The sequence below is a fragment of the Lithobates pipiens genome, unplaced genomic scaffold (assembly GCF_037356315.1).
Source record: "Lithobates pipiens isolate NorthernLeopardFrog02 unplaced genomic scaffold, aLitPip1_a1.2 Scaffold_3, whole genome shotgun sequence".
Lineage (NCBI taxonomy): Eukaryota > Metazoa > Chordata > Amphibia > Anura > Ranidae > Lithobates > Lithobates pipiens.
The window spans coordinates 229,061,872-229,086,901 of NW_027507790.1; the positions used below are offsets into that span (position 1 = coordinate 229,061,872).

General features: G+C 42.9%; 1 pseudogene; it reads left to right on the forward strand.

Annotated features, from left to right (window-relative positions):
- LOC143941263 (protein mab-21-like 2) overlaps positions 1-10,998 on the forward strand; it is a 71,374-nt pseudogene extending 60,376 nt beyond the window's left edge.
- The last annotated feature ends 14,032 nt before the right edge of the window (positions 10,999-25,030 follow it).

Consider the following 25,030-nt stretch of genomic DNA (forward strand, 5'->3'; position numbering starts at 1 on the left):
AATTCGAACTAGCAGCTCTTTCGGGGGTAATTGCTACATTTGTAAACTACAAAACACCTGGTGTCAGTTTTCTGGAGATCGGGGAGAGTAAGGTGCACTGTAGAGTAGCACTATCACCGCAGGAGCTGCTAATAACTGGCTCTCCTACTCCAGCACAGCCAGGTAACACACATTCTCTGCTTGCATCCAAACACAAGAAGTCAGTCCCTTGGCTTTGTTTTGATATTTTATTAGGGGTAACAACCAGGGCTGTCTTTAATGCAGGGCAAAAGATGCAGCTGCCCCGGGCCCAGTTACTGTTGTGGAGCCCAAAGTAGCTGCCCCTTGAGCCCACAAATAGTTGATAAGTGGATTCAGGAGGGCCACAGAAAATGTTTGCCCAGGGTCCAATTAATATTAAAGACCTCCCTGGTAACAACCTGGATGGGTGAAGGGATTTACATAGTTACATAGTTAGTCAGGTTGAAAAAAGTCCATCCAGTTCAACCACAAAAAAAATAAAAAAAAAATATATATATGTATATAATAAATATCATACCAGCCCATATACCCAATTCTATACCCACAGTTGATCCAGAGGAAGGCAAAAAAAAACAGCATGATCCAATTTGCTAAAGCAGGGGAAAAAAATTCCTTCCTGATCCCCCGAGAGGCAATCGGATTTTCCCCAGATCAACTTTACCTATAAAATGTTAGTACCCAGTTATATTATGTACACTTAGGAAATAATCCAGGCCTTTCTTAAAGAAATCCACTGAGCTGGCCATAACCACCTCTGCAGGGAGTCTATTCCACATTTTCACAGCTCTTACTGTGAAGAAACCTTTCCGTATTTGGAGATGAAATCTCTTTTCCTCTAGACGTAAAGAGTGCCCCCTTGTCCTCTTTGTTGACTGTAAAGTGAATAACTCGACACCAAGTTCCCTATATGGACCCCTTATATATTTGTACATGTTGATCATATCCCCCCTTAATCTCCTCTTATCAAGAGTGAATAAATTCAGTTCCTCTAATCTTTCCTCGTAGCTGAGTTCCTCCATGCCTCTTATCAGTTTGGTTGCCCTTCTCTGCACTTTCTCCAGTTCCCCGATATCCTTTTTGAGAACTGGTGCCCAAAACTGAACTGCATATTCCAGATGAGGTCTTACTAATGATTTGAACAGGGGCAAAATGATATCTCTCTCTCTGGAGTACATACCTCTCTTAATACTGGAAAGGACTTTGCTCGCTTTGGAAACCGCAGCTTGGCATTGCATGCTATTATTGAGCTTATGATCTACCAAAACCCCCAGATCCTTCTCCACTATGGATCCCCCCAGTTGTACTCCCCCTAGCATGTATGATGCATGCATATTCTTAGCCCTCAAGTGCATAACTTTACATTTCTCAACATTAAACCTCATCTGCCACATAGTCACCCAATTTGACAGAGCATTGACAGAGGATTTATGGGAGGCCCAACTAGAATCAAGAACAACAACAGGGGACAACTCGCTTCTTCTGTAAAAAAAAGATCCTGGACCACTTTCCTTCCGGTATATACACACGGTCCTTTGTGGATTTAGTAGCAAAACTCTGAGTCTACAGACTAGGAGCTCTCAGCCCCTCTTGGAAATAGAACAAAACCTGACAGAACAAATTGTATGCAAGGGTGTATCCTCTCCTTGTGTAGGTCTGCTCCCAGCTAACCTGCTTGCTCACACTACCAACCCTCCTGACTACTCTGAAGATCTCCCAAAACAAGCATAAAAGGGTTAAGCACAGCACTCTCCTTTTATAAAGCTTGCTACATGTGGCAATCTCTCCCTTTGAATGTCCCTGGATGTGCTTATGTACTCACACTGTCTTCTTTGCTCCCACTGCCTCTCAGACAAGGTTCCATGTCAAACTGCTCAGCTGAATGGATCCCCCTGAGCCAGCCAGAGCACAGCTTAGAAGACCAGGCCACCGCTAGTAAAAGAGCTGGAAGAAGGAGCGGAGGCCCGGCAAGAAGAACCGAAGGGGGACAAGACCCCCGAAGTCGGAAGAAGAGGCGGCGTGGCAACAGAAGACCGGGCCACCGCTAGTAAAAGAGCTAAAGGAAGAAAGCGGAGGCCCGGCAAGAAGAACCGAAGAGGGGGACAAGACCCCTGAAGAGGGGGACAAGACCCCCGAAGTAGGAAGAAGTCCCCGGGGACGACTAAGAAGAAATCCGGGCTCCTCCGCTAGTAAAAGAGCTAGCAAAAGAGCAGAAGATACTGGAGGAGTCTGGCGAGAAGACCCCCCAAAGACGAAAGAAGACCCCCCGGAGCTGTGCAATACATTTTTTTAAACCCTTGTGTGGTGTTTATTTATTTTTTATTCACCAGGTGAATGGGTAGGGGTACATTGTACCCCATACTCATTCACATAGGGTAGGGGGTCAGTATCTGTGGGCCCCCGTATTAAAGGGGGCTTCTGGATTCCGATAAGCCCCCCGCCCGCAGACCCTGACAACCAACGGCCAGGGTTGTCGGTAAGAGGCCTTTGTCCTCATCAACATGGGGACAAGGTGCTTTGGGGTGGGGGGGCCGCACGGCCCTCCCTTCCCCAAAGCACCTCCCCATGTTGAGGGCATGTGGCCTGATACGGCTCAGGAGGGGGGGGCTCTCTCGTCCCCACCCCCTTTCCTGACCGGCCGGGCTGCGTGCTCGGATAAGGGCCTAATATGGACCTTGGGGGGGACCCCCACGCCGTTTTTTCCCCTTTAAGTCCATAATAGGTGACGGGGCCAGCAACGTGTCAATCTCGCCACCGAAGGCGGTGACATTTACTTCCTTCGCTAGTCCCGGCTACCTGGAGCCACGTTCAAAATGAACAGACTTTCCTCTGTGTGTGGGCAAGTCCATTCATTTCAAAAGTACGGCGGACTCCCGCCATAGTCCAGCGGACCTAGTCCGCCGGAAAAGTCCGGTTGTGTGTGGGCAGGTCCGCTCATTCGAAAAGTCCGGTGGACCTCCGCTTCAAAGTCTGGCGCTTTGTCTGCCGGGCTAAGTCTGCCAGACAGTCTGATCGTGTGTACGCGGCATTAGTGTTTTGATGTCAACCCAAAAGTTGGTATTTTTGTTTACTTTCATTTTCTCCGATAACAGTAAACAGGAAAAATAGAGAGGATGAATCTCCTAAACAGGGGCTCCGATAGCTGATTCTAATCCCTCTCCATGCTATCCAAAATAAATAAATAAAAGTTTTGCCTTTAGCTACACTTTAATTCTGCTTCAACAGTATCCTGAAAATCTACATTTTGTTTTTAATTCCCTCTTAAAAACAGCAGTGCACTTCCTGGTATGTGAAGGTGCCTAGGCACCACTGTGCCTTTAGCCTCATGAGTGTATATCTGCAGTGAGGGATTAAAGGCACTACTAGTCTCAAGAGATTTGGCGTGAGATTTGGTGATGCCACTACTGTGCTGCTCACTGTTCTACTTGCTGGAGAAAGCTGTACCTGAAGACCTGCATTGCAAGGATCCCACTGCTTCTACTTTATTAATTTTTGTGGATCTGCGCTTCCCCCGCCTCTCCTGCTACTTCTTGAATATTCCCCCACCAGTTATATGTTTACTGATCTTCAGAAGGGCAAACCTGACTGGAAAAAGCCAAGCTCTGCCTCTAACAAGGCATGGTAAGTCAGTAATGGGTAAATGATTAGCTGTAGGGGGCTTACAGGCAATGCTGATGATTAGCCCTCTCTCCTCTGCCTGGCATTTTGGTAATGATAATTGGCGGAGTTAGTTGAACCTAGAAAACACAGGGTGGTTGTAATAATAGATTTCACGGTTATTGTAAAAGTCATGTTGTTTGACTTTTCCTCAAGGTTACAGATTTTACATTCTGATTCAACCTTGTGTGAGAGTAATTAAAGATTAAAAAACTTCTGGAAAGTCTGCAGATTGTTTGGTGAGCTACCAAAGTAGATGCAGCCGTCAAGGCTTAGACTGTGTGTGCCTTGCAGCACGTGTTCCTTTAACCACTTGCCGACCAGCCTCTGTCATTATACTGCAGCAGGTCGGCATGATCCCGCGAATCGTCGTAGCTATACATCGGCTTGCGGGATCGGGATAGCAGGCACGCATGCGCCTGCTGCACAGCGGGGGTGCCGATACTCGTGGTCAACGGTCGAGATGACCACTGGCCACGAGCGATCATGAGCAGGAGACACAGAACAGGGACAAGTATGTGTAAACACACACTTCCCTGTTCTGTTCTGTGAGGAGTGACAGATCGTGTGTTCCTATTAGCTAGGAACCACGATCTGTCTCTTCCTCTAGTCAGTCCCCTCCCCCTTCAGTTAAAATCACCTCCCAGGGAACACAGTTAACCCCTTGCTCGCCCCCTAGTGTTAATCCCTTCACTGCCAGTGACATTTTTACAGTAATCAATGCATTTTTATAGCACTAATCGCTGTATAAATGCTAATGGTCCCAAAAATGTGTCAAAATTGTCTGATGTGTTCGCCATAATGTTGCAGTCACAATAAAAATCGCAGATCACTGCCATTACTAGTCTTTTCTCTTTTCCTTTTTTTCTTCATCTTCTCATTCTCTTTTTCCAATTTTCTTTTCTTCCTTTTATTCTATTTCTAGATTTCACCCCCTTTTTCCCTTCCCCCTTCTTCCACCTCTTTTTCCTCCTCATTTATATTTTTCCTTCTTCCCCCTTTTTTTCTTCACTTTTATTAAATGTTTCCCTTTTACCACTCATATTTTCTATTACCCTATGTGTGCTGGAGTATTGGTCCCACTTCATCATTACATGTAGAAATTCCTTTATATCATTTTAGACCGTTCCACATCTATTGCCTCCCATGTCCAATGGCGTTAGATTAATCAAGCTTTATGCTTAGCTTATCTATAATGTCTTTTATTTGTGTAATTATGAGATTATATTCACTTACCTTTTAGATGCTATGATCGACACCACATGAAGAAGCGACACATGTCATGAAACTTGTTGAGGATATCGTCTGTATCTACATCATTTTTTCCATCTACCCGATGGGTTATTGATTATATTAATGTGAACCCCATGTAAATGTACACAACAATTCATAAATAGTTTTTGTTGTGATTGTATTTTTATGTATTTTTCTATAATAAATGTATTAAATGTTATTTTATCATAATTTGCCTCAAATCACTGGGTACAGAGATAGTCCTTTAACTACTTAACCGTATATATACATTGGCCGGGTGGGAGCTCTCTCCTTCTGACTGGATGTTCAGGAACGTCCTTCAGGGGGGGATTGCATGCGTGCATGCCCGCGCAGCGGCAAGATCCCGATGCGCTAGTGTCACCCAGACATGGCGCATCTCGGTTCGGAAGGAGGGCTCTGTGATTGGCCCTCCTGATTACATGATGGCCGTGTTCAATCACAGCCATCATGTGACATAAAACAGCCGGTTCTAGGCAATCCGCTCTCCTCTCCTCACACGGAAGTCATCGCTGAGGAGAGGAGAGCAGATCGCTGCAACCAGCTGGTGATCAGTGAGTATGAGCTGTTTTTACAGCTTTTTACTTACTGATCACCAGTCTAGTGTAAAACACACATGTCCCCAAAACAGACATGTCCCCAAATAATAAAAACACATGTCCCCAAATAATAAAAACACATGTCCCCAAATAATAAAAACACATGTCCCCCACATATGTCCCAGTAAAATCACATGTCCCAGTGATTATCTGCACACATATGTCCGTGATCACCTGCACACATCTGTACATGATCATTTGCGTACATATGTCTGTGATCACTCAAACCAATTATTATAAACTTAACGGAATTTTGTTTTACCAAAAACATGTAGCAGAATAGATTTTGGCTTAAATTTATGACAAAATTTGATTTTATTGGATTTCTTTTAAAATAGAAAGAAGAAAATATAGTTTTTTTTCCAAATTTCCGCCCTTTTTTCGCTTATATCGCAAAAAATAAAAAACTGAGTCATGAATAAACGCCACCAAAATAAAGCTCTATTTGTGCTAAATGATGAAAATTTAATTTGGGTACAGCGTAGCATGAAAGTATGAGAGCGCTGAAAGCTAAAAATTTGTCTGGGAAGGAAGGGGGCGAAAGTGCCCAGTATTGTAGTGGTTAATCATTATAGGCGTTACAGGGTGTATTGTTTGCAGTAGCTCATGTTAGCCCGTCTCTTTCTCTATTAACATAATCAGGATGATGGTACCCACCCCTACTCTATTTAAATACAAAGTGAGGCATTATTTATATAAATTACTAGTAAAAAATGTGTAACCCTAATGTGTAACCCCTTTTCTGACAGTGTCATTTACACAGTAATCAGTGCATTTTTATAGCACTGATCGATGTATAAATGACAATGGTCCCAAAATAGTGTCAAAAGTGTCCGATGTGTCCGCCATAATGTCGCAGTCATGATAAAAATCGCGCCATTACTAATAAAAATAATAATAAAAAAAATGCCATAAATCTATCCTCTATTTTGTAGACGCTATAACTTTTGCGCAAACCAATCAATATACGCTTATTGCGTTTTTTTTTTACCAAAAATATGTAGAAGAATACATATCGGCCTAGTAGACTAGATCTAGGAAATTTGGCAGGCTAGACCGCTGGGAGGGGACAAAAAGTGAGGAAACTTTTAAAGCTTTCTTACCCTCTATTGAAAAAAGTGGAGCTTTTGTGAAAAATAATTCACTCTGCTCTTTATAGTTACATAAGTGAATGGTACTCCTGCGCTATCAAAACAACAATGAAATGAATAAGACTGCTGCAAACACCAAAAAGCTAAATCTGTGGCTCTAAGTTTATGAATAAAGATATCCAACTATTGGAGCCCTCTTGTTTGTTTACTACCACCAGGGAGAGGACTCGGTGGACATTCCAGAATTACACCTAAGGAGGTGTCTTCATACATCCAGTCCCCAGGGCAGCGTCCATCACAGAGAAATCCCAAAACAGAGAAAGTTAAGAGGAGGCACAAGGATCCCCCATGGAAGATATTTATCCAATGCTGTTACCTTACAGCAGTAAGCTGAGAGGCTTGTGAGCACTGAGATGTCACATATATTATGAGAAGAGACACCAATCACTAGTTATTTCAGAGTTTGAATGTGTGAGAAGTAGAGCACCTTTACTTTTAGTGCACATTTGGCAATTAAATTGTCACCATTGGAACTATATGTATTATTTTATTCATTGCATTACTCACTTTAGTAGCATGTGATAATTTATGGACATTTAGAAGCAATATGTATTAATTAATTTATTTACATTTAATATATGTTGATTATATTATTCATTGCTTAGTTTTTCATGTTACTGTTGACAGTGCAACATCATCTTTATTCATACATAGTTAAATAGTTGGTAAGTTTGAATAAAGATACCAGTCAATCAAGTTGTGTTTATGTCATTACCATTTCCCATATCCCTGTAAATTGCATTCACTAGGATGCTCATCTAAAAAGTTTTTTTTTAAATATCGACACACCTCACTGATGCCACCAAATGTGGTAGGGAATTCCACATCCTTACTGTTCTAACAGTAAAGAACCCCTTACACAGTTTAAGATTAAACCGCTTCTCATCCAACTTCATTGAGTGGCTGCGTGTCTTCTCAAGTGACCTGAGACTGTTTTTCGCTCTATGCTAGAATACCCATTTAGATACAGTATTTGTATATCACAATCATGTCTCCTCTTAAGCATTTCTTCTCCAGGTAGAATACGATTAATGACTGTAGTAGCTCCTCCTTACTGACATCCTCCAGCCCCCTTTAATAGCTTTGTTACCCTTCTCTGGACTCCCTCAAGTTCCAGCACATCCTTCCTTGGACTGGTGTCCAGAACAGGATGGCATACTTAAGATTTAGAGGAAACCGAGTTTTGTAAAGTGGTATAATTAGAGTTTTATCTCTTGAGTAAAAGCATGCCAATAGTTTGCTAGCCTTGCTTTCTGCAGCTTGTCATTGCATTCTATGGTTGAGTCTGTGATCTACTAAACTCCAGATCTTTTCCATGCTTAATTCCCCCTAACATGTAATTTGCATTCAAATGTTTAGCCCCCAAGTGCATCACTTTACATTTTCCAACCTCATCTGCCATATGGCTGCCCACCTCTTTATTTTATTTTTCTTACTGTGAAGTTGCTCTATCCTGTAGTGAAGTTACTACCCTGTTTAGCTTTGTAATGTCAGCAAAAATTGAGATTAAACAATTTAATCCAAACTCTATATCTTGTATGAACAAATTAAACAGAAGTGATCCCAGGACAGAGCCCTGAGCCACCCCACTCACAACTCCAGCCCATTCAGAAGATACACTCTTTATCACAACCCCCCTGAACATGCTTCTGTAACCAGTTTTCTATCCAGATACATACACTATCGTCAATACCAACAGACCTTTTTGGAGGTTTATGGAGGACTGTATTGAATGCTTTGACAAAATCCAGATGCACCATGTCCACAGGCCTTCCTTTATCCAGATTACAGCTTACCTTCTGGTAGAATGTTAACAGGTTGACCTGCCGAGAACGATCTATCATAAATCTGTATTAGTTACTACTAATGATACTATTTTCACCAGCAAATTCTTGTATATAGTCCTTTATCATCCCCTCCAACAGTTTATGTACTATTATTGTTAGGCTGACTGGTCTGTAGTTCCCAGGTATATATCTTGGCTCTTGTTTGAATATTGACACCATTATCTTTTCCCCAATCTGCTGGTACCATTCCATTCACTAAGCTGTACTTAAATATTAGGAATAATGGTCTGGCTATAACATGGCTAAGTTCTATGAGGACTCTTGGGTGTAAAGGCCTTAGCAATGTTATAGTCAGACTGTTATTTCTAATCTTTAAGTACAGTTTATATTGTAACACATCTGCAATTTATTAATTTTGGACCGAGTGGGTTTGTTAGGATTGGGTTTGTACATTGTTATGCAGGACTTTACTAGGCTGTTCCTCATTTACTGTCCCATTGATAGTGGGGGGGAAATGAAGGAGTGGTGGCCAGGGTTAAATTGCTGTAACAGTGGGAGAGGCTTAAAACTTGAACCTTTGTACAGCATGCAGAAGTCAGAGGTGTGCAATGTACATTTGGGTAATGTACCTTGTGCAGAGGTCCTGGGTGGGTAATATACACAATGCAGGGTTCCGGGGAGAGTAATGTATATAGTGAAGGAGTCTGGGGTAGATAGTATACATAGAGCAGAGATCGGGTGTTCAATGTACATATTGTGAAGGTCAGGTGTCTATAACGTACATAGTTTAGGAGTCAGAATAATATACAGCCCAGCACACAGCATCCACGTAATGCATTTTTCCACCACCCACCAATTATGCACATGCATTCACACTGCATACAACACATATACAGATGCCTACCACATACATACACATGCCTACAACACACATACATGCAACTTACATACACATGCATACACTATCAAACATTTACCTCTTTGGTGACATCTTCAGCCCCCTAGTTTATCTGCTCCTGCTCGCTATGTTCATCTCTCCTCTGGGGGAATCTCAAACCCCAACTGGTCCAATTTGCTCTGGCACTGGCACAGTCACAGCTCTTTCTCCTCTACCACCCTCTCCTGACATTTACTGGCAGAATGTGTGCATGACTTTCACAAATAACATAACATATGTTACACTCACTTTGTTTATATGCATGTATTATAAGCAGTCTGGTAATAATTCAGCATCAGGAAATAAATTCTGGTATTGCCAGTTCCCAGCTATGCCGATAGTAAGGCTGCCATTAGCCCCCACTTCCCAAGGACCATTCCTGTTGCGTTTGTCCCCGGCAGAAGGCAGCAGTTAAAAAATGGAGACAGCAGAGTGCTCTGCACAAGCGCAGACCCCTCCAGTCGCCAGAGCCGGGGCTAGCGATAGGCACACTTGGCAGTTGCCTAGGGCGCAGCTATGGCCACTGCTTTCCAAACTTTCTGCAGGTTTTCCTAACACCCCTGCTTCCTGCCTGAGATTGAAACCCGCTACTAGGGCCTGGAAGTGGTCTCCCCCACCACCATAATGAGTTGGTGCTCTACCTCAACCAGATGGGGTCATCAACATCATGGATGGTGGCTCCCTACCGAGCTGCACGGTGCTCAAGCTGAGCGATGGTCAGAAGAGGAGCATGTCCCTGTAGGTAGAGTTCAAAATGACCTCTCTGCCAGGAATATCCGCCCCCGCTTATACACTTTGGTGGCCCAGGCCATGGACAAGTGAAGCTACCGGGACATGGTAAAGATGATCGCTGACAGCAGCGAGGACCGCCTGCGGATCCGTAAGTGCTATGTGATGCATATCACCCCCGCTTTCATGTGCACAGGCATCAGGCCCGCAGTGCAGCTCAGTGGCTCCTGTCCCACATCCCTGGTTGGGCCCCAACAGGGTGGCACAGGTGAAGGCGGAAGGCTTCAACGAGCTCTCCAAAAAGTGCTACTCCCTGACCGGCAAGCAGAGCTCGACCGAAAGCGACACCTGGGTGCTCCAGTTTGCCAAGGCTGAGAACCGGCTGCTGCTGCTGTGGGGGCCAGGCATGTACTGGCCATTGGGACTACAGGGAGTTTCCCGGTGGGCCGACGGCTCAGTGGGCCGGTTTCAGTGACAAAGTTATGGCTGCACACACGGCTTGCCCTCAACTCCACGCAGTGATGTGAGAAAGATGAGAGAAATACAGAGGAGAATAAGTGAAATAATAAAAGAGGTTAGTGAGGACTCCTTATGTTATGCTACTTATGTTTTTTTTGCACAGTTGCGTATAGTTTTATATACTGTTTTTGTGCTTGTTTGAAAAATTTAAGTGGGCTGGTCTGGATGAAGTCCAGGGCCAAATTTTTGTCCCAGTCCAGCCCTGGTGGGGGCTGCAGAAATAAATGTCTGTGCATCCTGAAGACCCTGTTGGGCAGACACCTAAGATGCCTGGGCAGCCGCTCAACAACTACCAGACATGGAGGGACTTTTCCTTGCATAGGATGTGAGGGGTGAATCAAGTCACACGAGAAGCAATCGGACTTAAGAAAATCTAGTACCTTTTCATAATAAAATCTAGTCATTTTCTTTTTATTATTATTTTTTGCCTGAATGTTTGTCACAAAGTGAACAAAAATGATTTATTATTTAAACTATACAGTATGTACAAATGTTATCCTTTAAAAGCTTACCAAGGTTATATGTGTTTTAGTGCCAAACATCAGCCACATTGAAAGCAGTAAAAGACAAGCAAAAAATAAAAAGTAAGTATATCTTCAGATATTTGTATTGATATATGAGAACAGAGAATGCATCCTGTGTGTGAGAATGTCAGAGTGCTTTTTGATGTCTGAAATCATTTTAATAAACCCAGTTTTATTTATCACTCCATTACAGTCATCAAACAGAATGAAGCTTAGAAAATGATACAAATGTATACAGAGCTGGATTGGAATTCTAGTCTAGTAAGTAAATTAAAGTGTAATAAGTGAAAGAAAGACTGTACAACCAGCGCCTGTGCTACCGCTAGAAAAATACAGATAATTTATATTTGGTTAATTAGTGTTTTTTTGGTTAACTCCTTTATGCCTAAGGGTAAAACAAATCAAAATGCCTAAGCACAATTTTGCAACTTTGAGTTGTGTTATTAAAACCGTACATATCATCACAACTACTTGTGCAGCCGGGTGGATTATACCTTACTTTTTTCAGGACATATTGGGCTTTTATTTGGTAGTAAATGGTTATGGACATCTCCTGATTTTTTTTATTATCAAAGGAAAATTGGCCCATAATGGTAAAAAAATGTATAACCTACCACCAAAGAACAACCCAAAATACATTCTTCTGTTCCTAACAATTGCAACGGTACCACATATGTGTATGGTTGCTGTTTGTACCCGTAGTACAGTCCAGAAGCAATAGTGCAAATTTTTTCTTCTTTTTTTTTTGTCCTACCTAAAACACACTGGCACTGATTGACACTGATGCCAAATAAAAAAATTACCTGCTTGGAGTTGAAAATAAATATACTGACCCTGACCCTTGACCCAAATACTAACCTTGGCATTGACTTAGATGATACCTTGATCTAGGTATTTGTATTCTTTATTTTTTATTTTATTTTTTATAATTTTTTTACAAGCACTTTTTTTCTCCTCTCTGCAAGGAAAGAGAAAGATGCATTGGGGGTCATTTACTATAGCGCCAGAAAAATTATCCTTCAGACCAGGAAAAAGTGCCCAAATAAGGCCAAATAAGACTTCAATTCTCAGAATCTAGGCGCTTATTCAAATGGAAAGCATCGCTATTGCCGGTGAACATGCCTGTCAGATCACAGGCAATTGGAAGTCAATGGGGCTCGAACCTGCAACATCCAAAGTTCTCACTGAAGGCTTATATGCAAGTTCTTTGCCATAAAAAGTGTATAGAGACCTGGGTCCTGCCCCAGGGGACATGTATCAATTGGAAAAAATGTTTTTAAAATGGCAGTTTTTTCAGGAGCAGTGATTTTAATAGGGGTTGTAAAGGTTTAATAAAAAACAAAAAAACAAAACAAAACAAACATATCATACTTACCTCCACTGAGCAGTTAATTTTGCACAGAGTGGCCCCAATCCTCGTCTTCTGGGGTCCCTCGGCGGCTGTCTCAGCCCCTCCCCGGAAGAGCTAACTCCCCTCTGGGAAGCGCTCTGCTAAGGGGGTTAGCTTGTGGGCGCGCTCCCGTGTGATACAGTCAGTGGCCATAGCGGCCGAGTGTATCACTCGGCCCCGCCCGGCGCGCCTCGTCATTGATTTGATTGACAGCAGCGGGAGCCAATGGCTGCGCTGTTATCAATCATCCAATTAAGAGCTGGGGGAAAGCAATGCGGGATCACGCCTGGAGTAAAACGGGGGCTCGGGGAGCCGGAGAGTGCAAGATGTGTTTATGCTAGCATAGCATGCATTAAGGTGAAAGAACACGAAGCTTTACAACCCCTTTAAAGTGAAACAATAAAAATTAAAAATTCCTTTAAATATCGTGTCTGGGGGTGTCTATAGTATGCCTGTAAAGTAGCGCATCTTTTCCATGTTTATTACTGTACCGCAGCAAAAAGAAAAAAAAAATTGCTTGCGCTGCCGTTTCATATCAATATAGAGTGAAAATCAATGGAGGAAGATGGAGGAAGCAGCAGGGAAAAGAAGAAGACATTTTTGAGAAAGGAATTGTCAAAACTTGACTATTGTTTTTTGTCACATCTCACTATTTTTTTTGGTGAACGCGTAGGGGGTACAATGTACCCCAGTCACATGGGGGGCGGGATTTGGGGGCCCCTTGTTAAAGGGGGCTTCCATATTCCATTAAGCCCTCTGCCCGCAAACCCCCACAACCACCAGGCAAGGGTTGTGGGAATGAGGCTGAGGATTAGGATTCCAAAACACCCTCCCCATGTTGAGGCATGTGTCCTGGTATGGTTCGGGGGGGGCATGCTCCCCCCCTTTTCTTACATGCCAAGTTGCGTGCTCAGTTAAGGGTCTGGTATGGATTTTGTGGGGGACCCCTACGCCATTTTTTTTGGCACAGGCTTCACTTAAAATCCATACCAGACCTGAAGAACTTGGTAAGGATTTTGGGGGGAACCCCATGTCAATTTTTTTTTTTAATTTAATATTTGATCGCAACCACAATTAGAATTTTTTTCTTTTCATTTATTCGCAGATATGCAAATCTATATTTCTACATATGATATTTGAAGGTAAACTTAAGGTAGTTTGATAAGAAATGGTGTCCCTGGGATAGCAGCAGGTGAATTACAAAGACAAAGGCCCAGTTTGAGCCCTTGTTCACACTGACAGTGAGAGGAAATCATGCGAGTTCAGCCAGGGCCATCTTTGATATTGATTGGGTTCTGAGTAAACATTTTCTTGAGGCCCCCCTCCATTCTGAGACATACAAAAAATAGCAGGTGAACGCAAAATCAGTTTACTGCAGCAGATCACGCAGCGATTGCAATTGGTTGCCAGAGGTAACAGCCTTTCCTTACCGCTCACTGGCTGGTTACTAAAGGTTACAACACATCATTTCTGCTTGCCGATTGGTTGCTAGAGGTTACTGCACATTATTAGCGCTCACTAATTGGTTGCTAAAGGTTACAGCACATCATTACCACTCACTAATTGGTTGCTAGAGATTACAGCAGATTACTACTGTTCACTGATTGGTTTCTACAGGTTAATGTACATCATTACCACTCACTGAGCACTGGAGCAATTCCAAATAATTGAGCAAGTAGAAGAAGCACATTAATACTACAGAAAAGGCTCAGATACTGCAAATATACTGCAGGAGAGCATCGGAGACTGTGGACATACTACAGGTGACAGAGACTGCAGACATGCTACAGGTGACAATCAGAGACTGCGGACATTATACAGGAGATGGTCAGAGAACGTTTAGCAATGCACAGCTTTACAGTTGAATAACACAGCTCAGAGTTTCAGCAGTCAGGGATCTTATGGGTGTAAGGACATACCTGGCCATCCAAGTAAACTGCACACAGCCAGAGGTCCGGGGGCAGGGCTTCCACTATCTGTTCTCACTAAAAGTGCTCCACCCTGCACATACAGGCATGGGGCAGGGTTAGAGCATCAGTGGAGCTCCCAGCCCCGACCCCCAGACCTCTGTATTCCCCAGCCGGAATAGAGGGGGTGGGGCCTGAAGCTCCCACTCCCACTCCAATCACTGCTCTCACTACAGCTGCTCTGTTCCAAGCATACAGGCTGCATGGGGAACGTCAGAGCATCAGTGGAGCTCCCGGCCCACCCCCTCTCTGCAGGCTAGCTCGGGAATACAGCCTAGAGTGGACACAGCTTTACTTTCAGTGTATAACGGGTAACATTTTATACTACAACTCACCCACCAGTCCACATCATTTTTATCTGCAAAATTATAGAAACATACTTAACAGTCATTATTCTTACAAAGCGTTCCAACATAATATTAAAAAAGACATATATTCAAAATATAAAACCCATCACCAGCCCACAATCCACACACATACATAGGTGACCATGTTCTGCTGGAAGCTGCATTTCTGTGTACACGATTAAGCAATGTGATCAAAGAGTAGAAGGTCAGCACATACTCCCAAACCATGTTTGGATGGTCAGAGAGGAACAATACAAACACAACATTGACAGCAACATTGACAGCATGGCCACATAAATCCATGATGGGAAAAATGCACAAGAATTTCAGCAAACAGCCCCAGTTGGGCGTTTGTCAATATGCACAATATCATTCCTTCTCCCCCACAAATCACAGCAAAAAACCTGGCCTTCTCAGGCCAAACAAACCCCCCCTACTGCAGGCCTTTATATAGTATAGGTTGTGTTGTTAGCACACTGACACACGCCCAATAGAAGTACCAATATCTTTCAATCTGTCTCTTCATGTATGTCTAAAGCGATTGCACCTGATGAGCAGAAAAACATAATACTATTTGCAACTGTGTCAGCCCTGGGCTATGTGCATCAAATATCCTACAGGCCAAATAACAAAGTCCATTTTTCCATATTTGCATGCACATAAACAAAGCAACAGTTTTCAAAAAGCACTATAAATGCAATGTGATGGACGGTCATGGGCGGATGACATTGTGGGCACCCTGGGCAGGTAAGTGTGCTTATTAAAAGTCAGCAGCTACAGTGTTTGTAGCTGCTGACTTTTAATTTTTTTTTTTTTTACAGCTGGACCCCCACTTTAAGTGGAAGCGACAATGTTGGAAAGGAAAATTTATTTCAGCGAAAGATACATTTCATCTCAACATTAAAAGGATTTATTTGGGGAAGTTACAATTGTTCCATTAGAATCAATGGCTAAAACTTGCATTGGACTATAATGCCGACGATTTTCACTCCCAAAAAATGCTCTTTAACACAGCGCTCATTCTGGTATTTACTATAGCACCCTGCAAAAAAGATATTGGAGCTAAAATGAGAGATATTTACAGGTTTGAGCATGCTCAGTTGTGTTGGCACCTAGTGCAAAAACGGGGAATTTATCTCTTCTCAGACTTTTAAAGGTATTTCAGTGTAGAAATCACTTTTTCACAGTTTAAATGCAGATATTTTTACATAATATACTGCATATTTCAGTTCCATTTAGGCAATTATATCATGCTCTGAACCTTATTTCCATGTGCACTGCTCCAGGTTTTAGCAGAGTAAGGGTTTGGGCACCATTTGCATACACATGGGGGCCCAGAGCAGGGAGAATCTAATGGACAGTCTGGGGTGATCACTGCAGGGGGGGGGGGCGCAATTACAAGCACCGATCTCCCTCTAGAGGAAGTGGAGTGGGGTTCAGCTGCTTCATGGAGAGCCTGTCGTGGTGATGGTGCTTGCCCCCCCGCCGCACCGATTACCCCTGACTTTCAGATTCCACTTCCTGCGGGAGGTATAAGGAGCGCCTCATGCAGTGTATTATCCAAATAGTCAACCCGTCCCTGCTGGGCCTATATTAAGGTAGGGGCCTGAAGCTGCAGCTGCAGACAACTGAGTGGGCTCGGAGCGCAGTGCTCAGCGCCCCAAGTCCACCCTTTGTTTAAGCCTATTAGAGCCTCTGGCTCTAATCACGTGCTTACCCCCCCCCCCCCCTCATTGAAATCAATGGCTTAGTCCCCTACATGTAGATCATGTAGCCCCTAATGGACGGGCCACCATTGGTTTTGGCAGAAAAAAATGCTTGACGCTTGTCAACGCTATGTGTGCTTAGCACTTGAGTGTTAATTCATTTCAATGGCCAGAGTAAATTATTATACTGGCCAATGAAATGAATTAACGCCCAAGCACTTCACACCCGTAATAGCGCCTAAATGCACCTTAACACATTACATGCTTTTACAAGCATCAGGTGTTTTTTCTGCTAACAAATTTCTGCCAGGAGGAAAGGCTTTTATGAGAGTTTCTAAAAAGTCCTGTGTGCATGAGGCCTAATACTGAAGGTTTAGGTATCTCATATCTTTTTGTTTTAATAAGACATTTGAGCATAGGAAGGAAATTAAGAAACACTATTCAGTTTAGATAGCTCAAATCGATTAGGCAATCCCCAGGAAAGAAAGAATTTTCTTTAACACTCCACTGTCCTTCAATAAACAGAATCTTGAATGAATGGGCTAAATGACAGGTACTCTTGATAAGGCATCACTCTTCCCACTGATACCTTTCCTGAACTGCCTCACCACCCTCTTGGCCCTCAGGGAACTAAGCTGATTTCAAGCCATAGGTGGCCCTGTACTGTGCTCTAGGTGAGACCCCGGTCTCTGTGCTGAAAGTACGTTGTGCGGCATGATTCCAGCACAAAAGGGAAATACGAATTTATGTGGCTCCAAGGAAAAAACGCCCAAGTAGCTGGTCTTGCCTAGAACACTAAATAGTCTAGCATTGACCCTGCCAGAAAACATTTGAAAAAGTACAATACCTTTAAGAATTATATGAGATACATTTTAAAAATGGACATGATCACAGTGTGTCTGTCATAACTCATAACTGCATTGCATCAAATTAGATTTGTGACTTTTTGCACACCAAATATAAGTAATAAAAAAGTTAAGAGGATATAGTGCGGAAAGCGTTGTGACCTCCCAGAATACTCTGGTGTTGCACATCCTACATATGCACATGCTGTGTGATTCAGGGAGCATTCCAGATCAGCCTTCATGTGTTCCTATATGTTGAAGTTGCAGTCTTCCTGGTTCATGCTGAGTGGAAGATCATTTCAGTACATTTAATGGTAAATTCTGCTGACTGTAAAAAGAAAATTAAATTTTTGATAATAAGAAAAGGGCTACTGTTGCATCTTTGTACAGAATGCATTTACAGAGAATGTTGGATTATTGAAATATGCTGACTGTGAATCAACAGACTCAGCGTGTTTCGTGCTGGTATTTTAATGCTCACACAGTTTTATATGAAACCATGTTTCACTATATTGCTGTTGTGACAGCTAAATACACACACACACACACACACACATATATATATACTGTATATATATATATATATATATATATATATATATATATATATATATATATATATATATATATATATATATATATATATTGTAGATATAATATATTATATTACATTGTCAAACACATATATATATATATATATATATATATATATATATATATATATATATATATAACATTGTCAAAAGTATTGGGACACCTGCCTTTACATGCCCAATCTTAGTTTGTAGGGTTCACTATTGAGTTAGCCCACCCCTTGCAGCTATAACAGCTTCAACTCTTCTGGAAAGGCTGTCCACAAGGTTTAGGAGTGTGTCTATCTGAATGTTTGACCATTCTTCCAGAAGCGCACTTGTGAGGTCAGGCACTGATGTTTGATGAGAAGGCCTGGCTCGCAGTCTCTGCCCTAATTCATCCCAAAGGTATTCAATCGGGTTGAGGTCAGGAAAGTCAAGTTTCTCCACCCCAATCTTGCTCATCCATGTCTTTATGGACCTTGCTTATCAATACATTTGACAAGATAGTGTATATTTACTCTTGTGCTGTCAAATTAAAACTAGAAAAAGTACACAGTAGCAAACAACTGGTTAACTGATCTTTAACAGATAGTGGGGTAAAATGAATGGGTTAATGATGTTGCGCTGTGAACCTTCAAACAAATTTAATGTGCTAGTGCAATTAAACACAAAATGTATAGCTATGCAGTCTGAAAAAGTGTCCCAGGGATTGGAGTCATAGGCAGAATCAGTAGTGACGGAACAGTACGAGCTCAGCGCTCGTGGATCATCACTGGTCTCTTTTAAACAAAAAGTGAGTGTATCTGTGTTTTATGTGTATAGTGCTGGCTACTGAAGAGCACACACTATGTGTTTTGAAATTTAATGTTACACCTAAACTGTAGTTTGGTTTGGGTATAATTGTTCCAAATTTTGACCTCAGCATCAGTCTGACTGGACTATAGGGTGTTCAGCCTGGCCATAGGGGGCGCTGTCTCTTCTGGCAGGCATGGTTGGGTGCTTTAAGGTTACTTTCTCTCGGAACTTGCCCAGTAGGAGTGTCACTCTTGCTGTGCTTTCTGGGAGAGGGTACTTAAATGCGGATGTCATGTTGTTCGGGGTTCCGGTCCAGAAGTAAGTTCTGACTCCATGGTCCTGGTCCTCCTGACCAGCCCCCCCAGAAAGGCTATGGCCTGGGGTGCAGATTCACCCGACTTTATGTCTCGGGGTTGGCTAGCCCGAGGCAAGGAAACTAAGGAAAGATTCGCTGTCTCCGGTTGTGGAGAGGCACAGCAACTTCGTAAGCTATCCAGGGGAGGACTCTTCGAAAGAAGGCCACATACGGGTTGGCTTATTGGCAAGAGCCTGGTGAGGCTGAGGGACCTAAGAGAATCCAATATCGTGAGGTATTGCCAAACTGGCTGAAATATACTGTTACCACACGAGTGTTCTACAAATCCTAGTTTCCTACATGTTCTACAACCAAGTCTGTGGCAGAGACTTATTCCTACGTGTTCTACAACAAAGTCTGTGGCAGAGACTTGTTCCTGATTTAAGCAACTTGTTGGCTGCTAGGCCTTGTGAGAGAGGGACTATCCAACTTGAGTGAACATCCAGCTGTGAATGGCTATTCTCTGGATTTAGTCAAAGTAAGAGAGTTCTTTATTATTGACTTTGACACTAAGAGTACCGGGACTTTTCTCCTAACCCTCTGATCCTATACTAAGAGACTGTTTGTTAACTACGTTTTTGCAAATAAAAATCCCTTTAAGTGGATCCGTCATCAGTCTCTAAAGTTTCTGGGCCATCTACCACGGGAAACCCCTAGACACAAATCGAGGTGAAGAAGGTAACGGTAAGCCCAATCAAAACAGCAGCTCCTTCAGGGGTTAGTGCTACATGTTCTAATAAATTGATCCATTTTAAAATGGGATTATACTTTTGGAACCTTTGTTCTATCTCTCCTACCTCCTCAAACGGAGCTTATTAGAGGAGAAGGCTATACCACGATCCAAAGAGGAAACCAAGAGTTTTGCTGCATTTATGCTGTAACCTTACAGCAGTAAGGTGAGGGGCTTGTACACATTCAGGTGTCACCACAGAGGATTGGCCTTGCATCGGCCGTCTTTTATATTCATGGTGGAAGGATATGCTAATCATTTTAATACTCGTTAGACTGTTATAACAATTGTTTGGACTGTATTTTCATATTCAAGATTCTCTGTATTAGAGTATACATTGGACTTTTTTTATTACTTGGATTATTATATACCAATAATCATATCAGCAGATTATTGTATTTTATTGCTTCACTTTGATTTGATTAATTTCAAGCTGTCACTATCAGCTATGGATATTTACTTTGTGTAGAAACCATATCTGCTTCACTTGTGCACTTTGGCAATTAGCCGTTTTTTTAACCATATCTGCAGGACATTTTATTTTCACTATTTTTCATACTATTAATTGATTACAGGCTGTTACCATCAGTTATTTGTTCTGTTAATGTTTTTGCACCTTAGCACGCAGTCACTTTTTCAGACTGCATAGTTATACATTTTGTGTTTCATTGCACTAGCACTTTAAATTTGTTTGAAGGATCACAGAGCAACATTTCAGTATAAATACAGCTGTTATGTGAAGCCCTTAGAGGTTTGTTAGAGAACCTTAGAGAACAAACAGCATCATGAAGACCAAGTAACACACCAAACAGGTTAGGGATACAGTTGTGGAGAAGTTTAAAGCAGGGTTAGGTTATAAAAAAAATATCCCAAGCTTTGAACATCTCATGGAGCACTGTGTTCAATCCATCATCTGAAAATGGAAAAAGTATGGCACAACTGTTATCCTACCAAGGCATGGCTGTCCACCTTAACTGACAGGCCAGGCAAGGAGAGCATTAATCAGAGAAGCAGCCAATAGGTCCATTGTAACTCTGAAGGAACTTCAGAAATTCACATCTCAGTTGGGAGAATCTGTCCACAGGACAACTATTAGTCCTGCACTCCACAAATCTGGCCTCTATGGAAAAGTGGCAAGACGAAAGCCATTGTTGAAAGAAAACCATAAGAAGTCCCATTTTAAGTTTGTGATAAGCCATGTGGGGGACACAGCAAACATGTGGAAGAAGGTGCTCTGGTCAGATGAGACCAAAATCTAACTTTTTGGCATAAAAGCAAAACGCTATGGGCCTATGTGAAAACTAACACTGAACATCACCCAGAACACACCATCCCCACAGTGAAACGTGGTGGTGGCAGCATCATGTTGTGGTGATGCTTTTCTTCAGCAGGGACAGTGAAGCTGGTCAGAGTTGGCCAGCCAAATACACGGGCAATCTTAGAAGAAAACCTGTTAGAGTTTGCAAAAGACTTGAGACTGGGGCGGAGGTTCACCTTCCAGCAGGACAATGACCCTAAACATACAGCCGGAGCTATAATGGAATGGTTTAGGTCAAAGCATATTCATGTGTTAGAATGGCCCAGTGAAAGTCCAGACCTAAATCCAATTCAGAATCTGTGGCAAGACTTGAAAATTGCTGTTAGCGGACGCTCTCCATCCAATCTTATAGAGCCTGAGCTATTTTGCAAAGAAGAATGGGCAACAATTTCACTCTCTAAATGTGCAAAGCTGGTAGAGACATCCCCAAAAAGACTTGCAGCTGTAATTGCAGCAAACAGTGGTTCTACAAAGTACTGACTCAGGGGGGCTGAATACAAATCCACACCACACTTTTCACATATTTATTTTATTATTAATTATTTTATTTTTAAAATTTTGAAAACCATTTATTATTTTACTTCCACTTCACAACTATGTGCCACGTTGTGTTGGTCTATCACATAAAATCCCAATAAAATACATTTACATTTTTTGGTTGTAATATGACAAAATGTGGAACATTTGAAAGGGTATGAATACTTTTTCAAGGCACTATATATAGGAGTTTATTTCAATTCATGTTGTCCTGAGAGTTACACAGCCCTGCCACACAGCAGTGTGTGGGTGGGGGGGGGGGGGGGGGGGGGGTGGGGCGGTGGGTGTGGCCCACACCCGGGGTGACATCCTCATTGGGGTGACATTGGGGATTTTTTTCACCATCACAGAATAGTTTGAATATTATTTGGTTCTTTTTGATTTTTTTGTGTTTTGGTTATGGTTTTTGTTTTCAGTTCTTTATTGAAATAAGTGATGAACCCAGTGAGTTTATCTATGGTAATTAACACAAGTGGTGTATAGTCACATTTGATTGGATTAAGGATATAAGAAAAAACCCTTTTGGTATAATCACAATAATAGGGATACAATATTAAACACGGGTGCAATATATATATATAGGCTTTAGGGATAAAAAATGGTTAAGGCAGGTTCGGATTTAACATCAGCCTGAGGTAGCGCCAGCAGCCCACAACAATCATTCAGGTATTAAAGAGAAGCATAGACAGTAAACAAAGTTCAGTAGCCAAACAGTAGCCAGGTAGGGATCAAGCAGAAATGTAAGCACATATCTAACTCTCCCCACCGCCCTGCTAGCGCTAGCTGTCAGGAAGGGTTAGCCAATATCCAAGATGGCGGCTGAAGAATACGAACACCTCCAATGCATCTGCGCGCACACACGCGCATGAGAATCCAAGACCTGTCAGATTACCTCCCCCGTGCGCATGCGCACACCCGGTAACAGCTTTGGCACCCAACATTTAAACACTGGCAGTGCACAGATTCGATGCTATCTGCTCTACAACGTTCCTGTGTGTACCTGCTACCTGCATCTTGTTACCTGTTCCTGTTACCCGACCCGGCTTGCCTCTGACGATTCCTGCTATCCACCTGCACCCGACCTGGCTTGTCTGACAACCGCACCTGCCTGCTCCTTCTGCTACCTCGCTGCAAGCTCGTTGCCGACCCGGCCTGCATCCTGACTATTCTTCTGCCTCCGCATCTGCTCCTGACGTGTCCGCCAATGTATGACCCAGCCTGCCTGTACCATCCCTCTCTTCTGCCTGGAGAATCCTGCTGAGCTACCCCTCCTTCTACAGCTGTTTCGGATTACTTGGGGGGGGGGCTCGAGTCAGAGGTGTCAGAGAGGACATCCGCTGCATATCAGGCTCTACCGTCAGGTATGTGATACTAGCCCTCTCCCCAGGACATATCTGACCCCTGCATTCCGTGCAGAACACTCACAATTCGCCTCGAGCACTGTTTGCTGCGGCGAGCTATGCGCCAGATTACTACTCTCTTTCAGGCCACCCAAATTTTCCCAGGTCTTTTACAAATTATAGCGTATTACAAATTATAGCTTATACGGACCGGGCAGATCTTGAGGCCGGGGAATGTGGCCTATACAGGAAGTGCTCCATACCTTGTGTAGGCCACGATAGCGGAATAAAGCCTCTGTAGATACCTTGCTGGAAGCCAATTTTACCCATTCGGTGCCTGGGGGCCTCTGGCAGTTAGCGGTGTCGCGCCTGTGCTTTTTGGTGCTATGTTAGCTGTTTAGGAGCCGTGGATTGTGAGCCGGAGACCAGAGCTCTTCTCTCACACATCCACCATCCTGTACGCCGCGCATGCGCCAGCTACAATAAATCTTTAAACAGACACACCTAGTCTAAGCGTGACTTTTGTTGGTGTGCTCTGGAGTTGGTACTTGGGCTGGCAGCCTCTGAACCGGTAAGCAAGACCTATATTATTTACTTCCTCTGGTGGAGAGTGCTACACAAAGTAGAAGTGTGGACAGTAGGGTACTTGTACCATTCCACCATAATTCAAGTGTACAAGACTTACATTACAAGTATGCTTGAGCTGTGCTCCTATTAGCAAGTACCCTTTAGACCTAAGTAATGGGGCTCCAGATGGGGTGCTACACTGGTGTCGCAGGCTGAAAGGATGGACCAATCTGGATAGCAGACTGGGTAGTGAGGTCCTTTTCCAAATGTGGCAATTTCCAGGGGTCTGCGTGGCCAACCCCAAGCTAATCCTTCTCCAAAGGAATCTTCCCCTAATGCTAAGCCTAGCTTTCCCTCACCAGCAGATCTCTGTCCCTATCTCAACTTCTGGTGCCCAGTGCGGAGGACAAGTCAGTCCTCTGCAGGGTTTCTCTAGTGTTTACTTCTGACAGCTAATCAGGAGGTGAATTGGTCATCTGCATATCATGTCTCACTTTCCATGATGATCCAGGCAGGTCTTAGCAAAAAAGCAGAGGCATCCAGCAACACCCGCCAATCCCCACTGTCTTCAAATACTTTTGGCCCCAGGGACACTGGATTCTGCTTTGTGTTCCCCTTTAAAGTAAGCCTGTGTCCAAAAATCCAACAAAAACACTAACAATTATTAGTGTAGTAATCTTACCATTGGTGCTATTTATACTCAAATCCATTACTGCAATGTGCAGTAATGATTGGCACTATGTTCGGGTAGCAACAAACTGTAAACAAGGCCATCAGTTGCTAGGCTGGAAGTGGAGTACTCAGCTGTCCAACGTATATGTCAGCACTTTATTCTCCCCGTCATCTGCACTCTCATGAGCCGGCAAAGAGAAGACCTGATAGATCTTAGAGTCACACTTCTAAAATTAGGAGATAAACAACCTATTACCACAGGGTAATCCTAAAGCCCCCACCTGCTCTAGAATTGCCCTGCTGCGGAATGGATTTCTATATAAATAGCATCAATGTTAAACTTATTTATTACACTATTAAGTGCTAATGCTTGTCTGTGTGAATCTTGTGGACACAGATGCACTTTCATGTTTGAAGTCTGGTGTGTTGGTCAGGGTTGTTCTGTCAGTCTGTACTGATTGTCACATTTCAGCCTAAGCCTGTTCCTGCATTTGGGCTAGGCTCTTCTCTCTTGTATATTGTTATTTGCCTTGCATTGTCTTTTATCCTGCCTGTGGCTGTTTCCTGGCACTCTGTGGTTCCAGATGGGGTGCTGCGCAAGCCATGTAGGGTGCAAGCATGCACCAATATAATATATATATATTTGCTGATAGGGGTGTAGCTTGTAACCATAAAGGACCCCAGACCGTAATA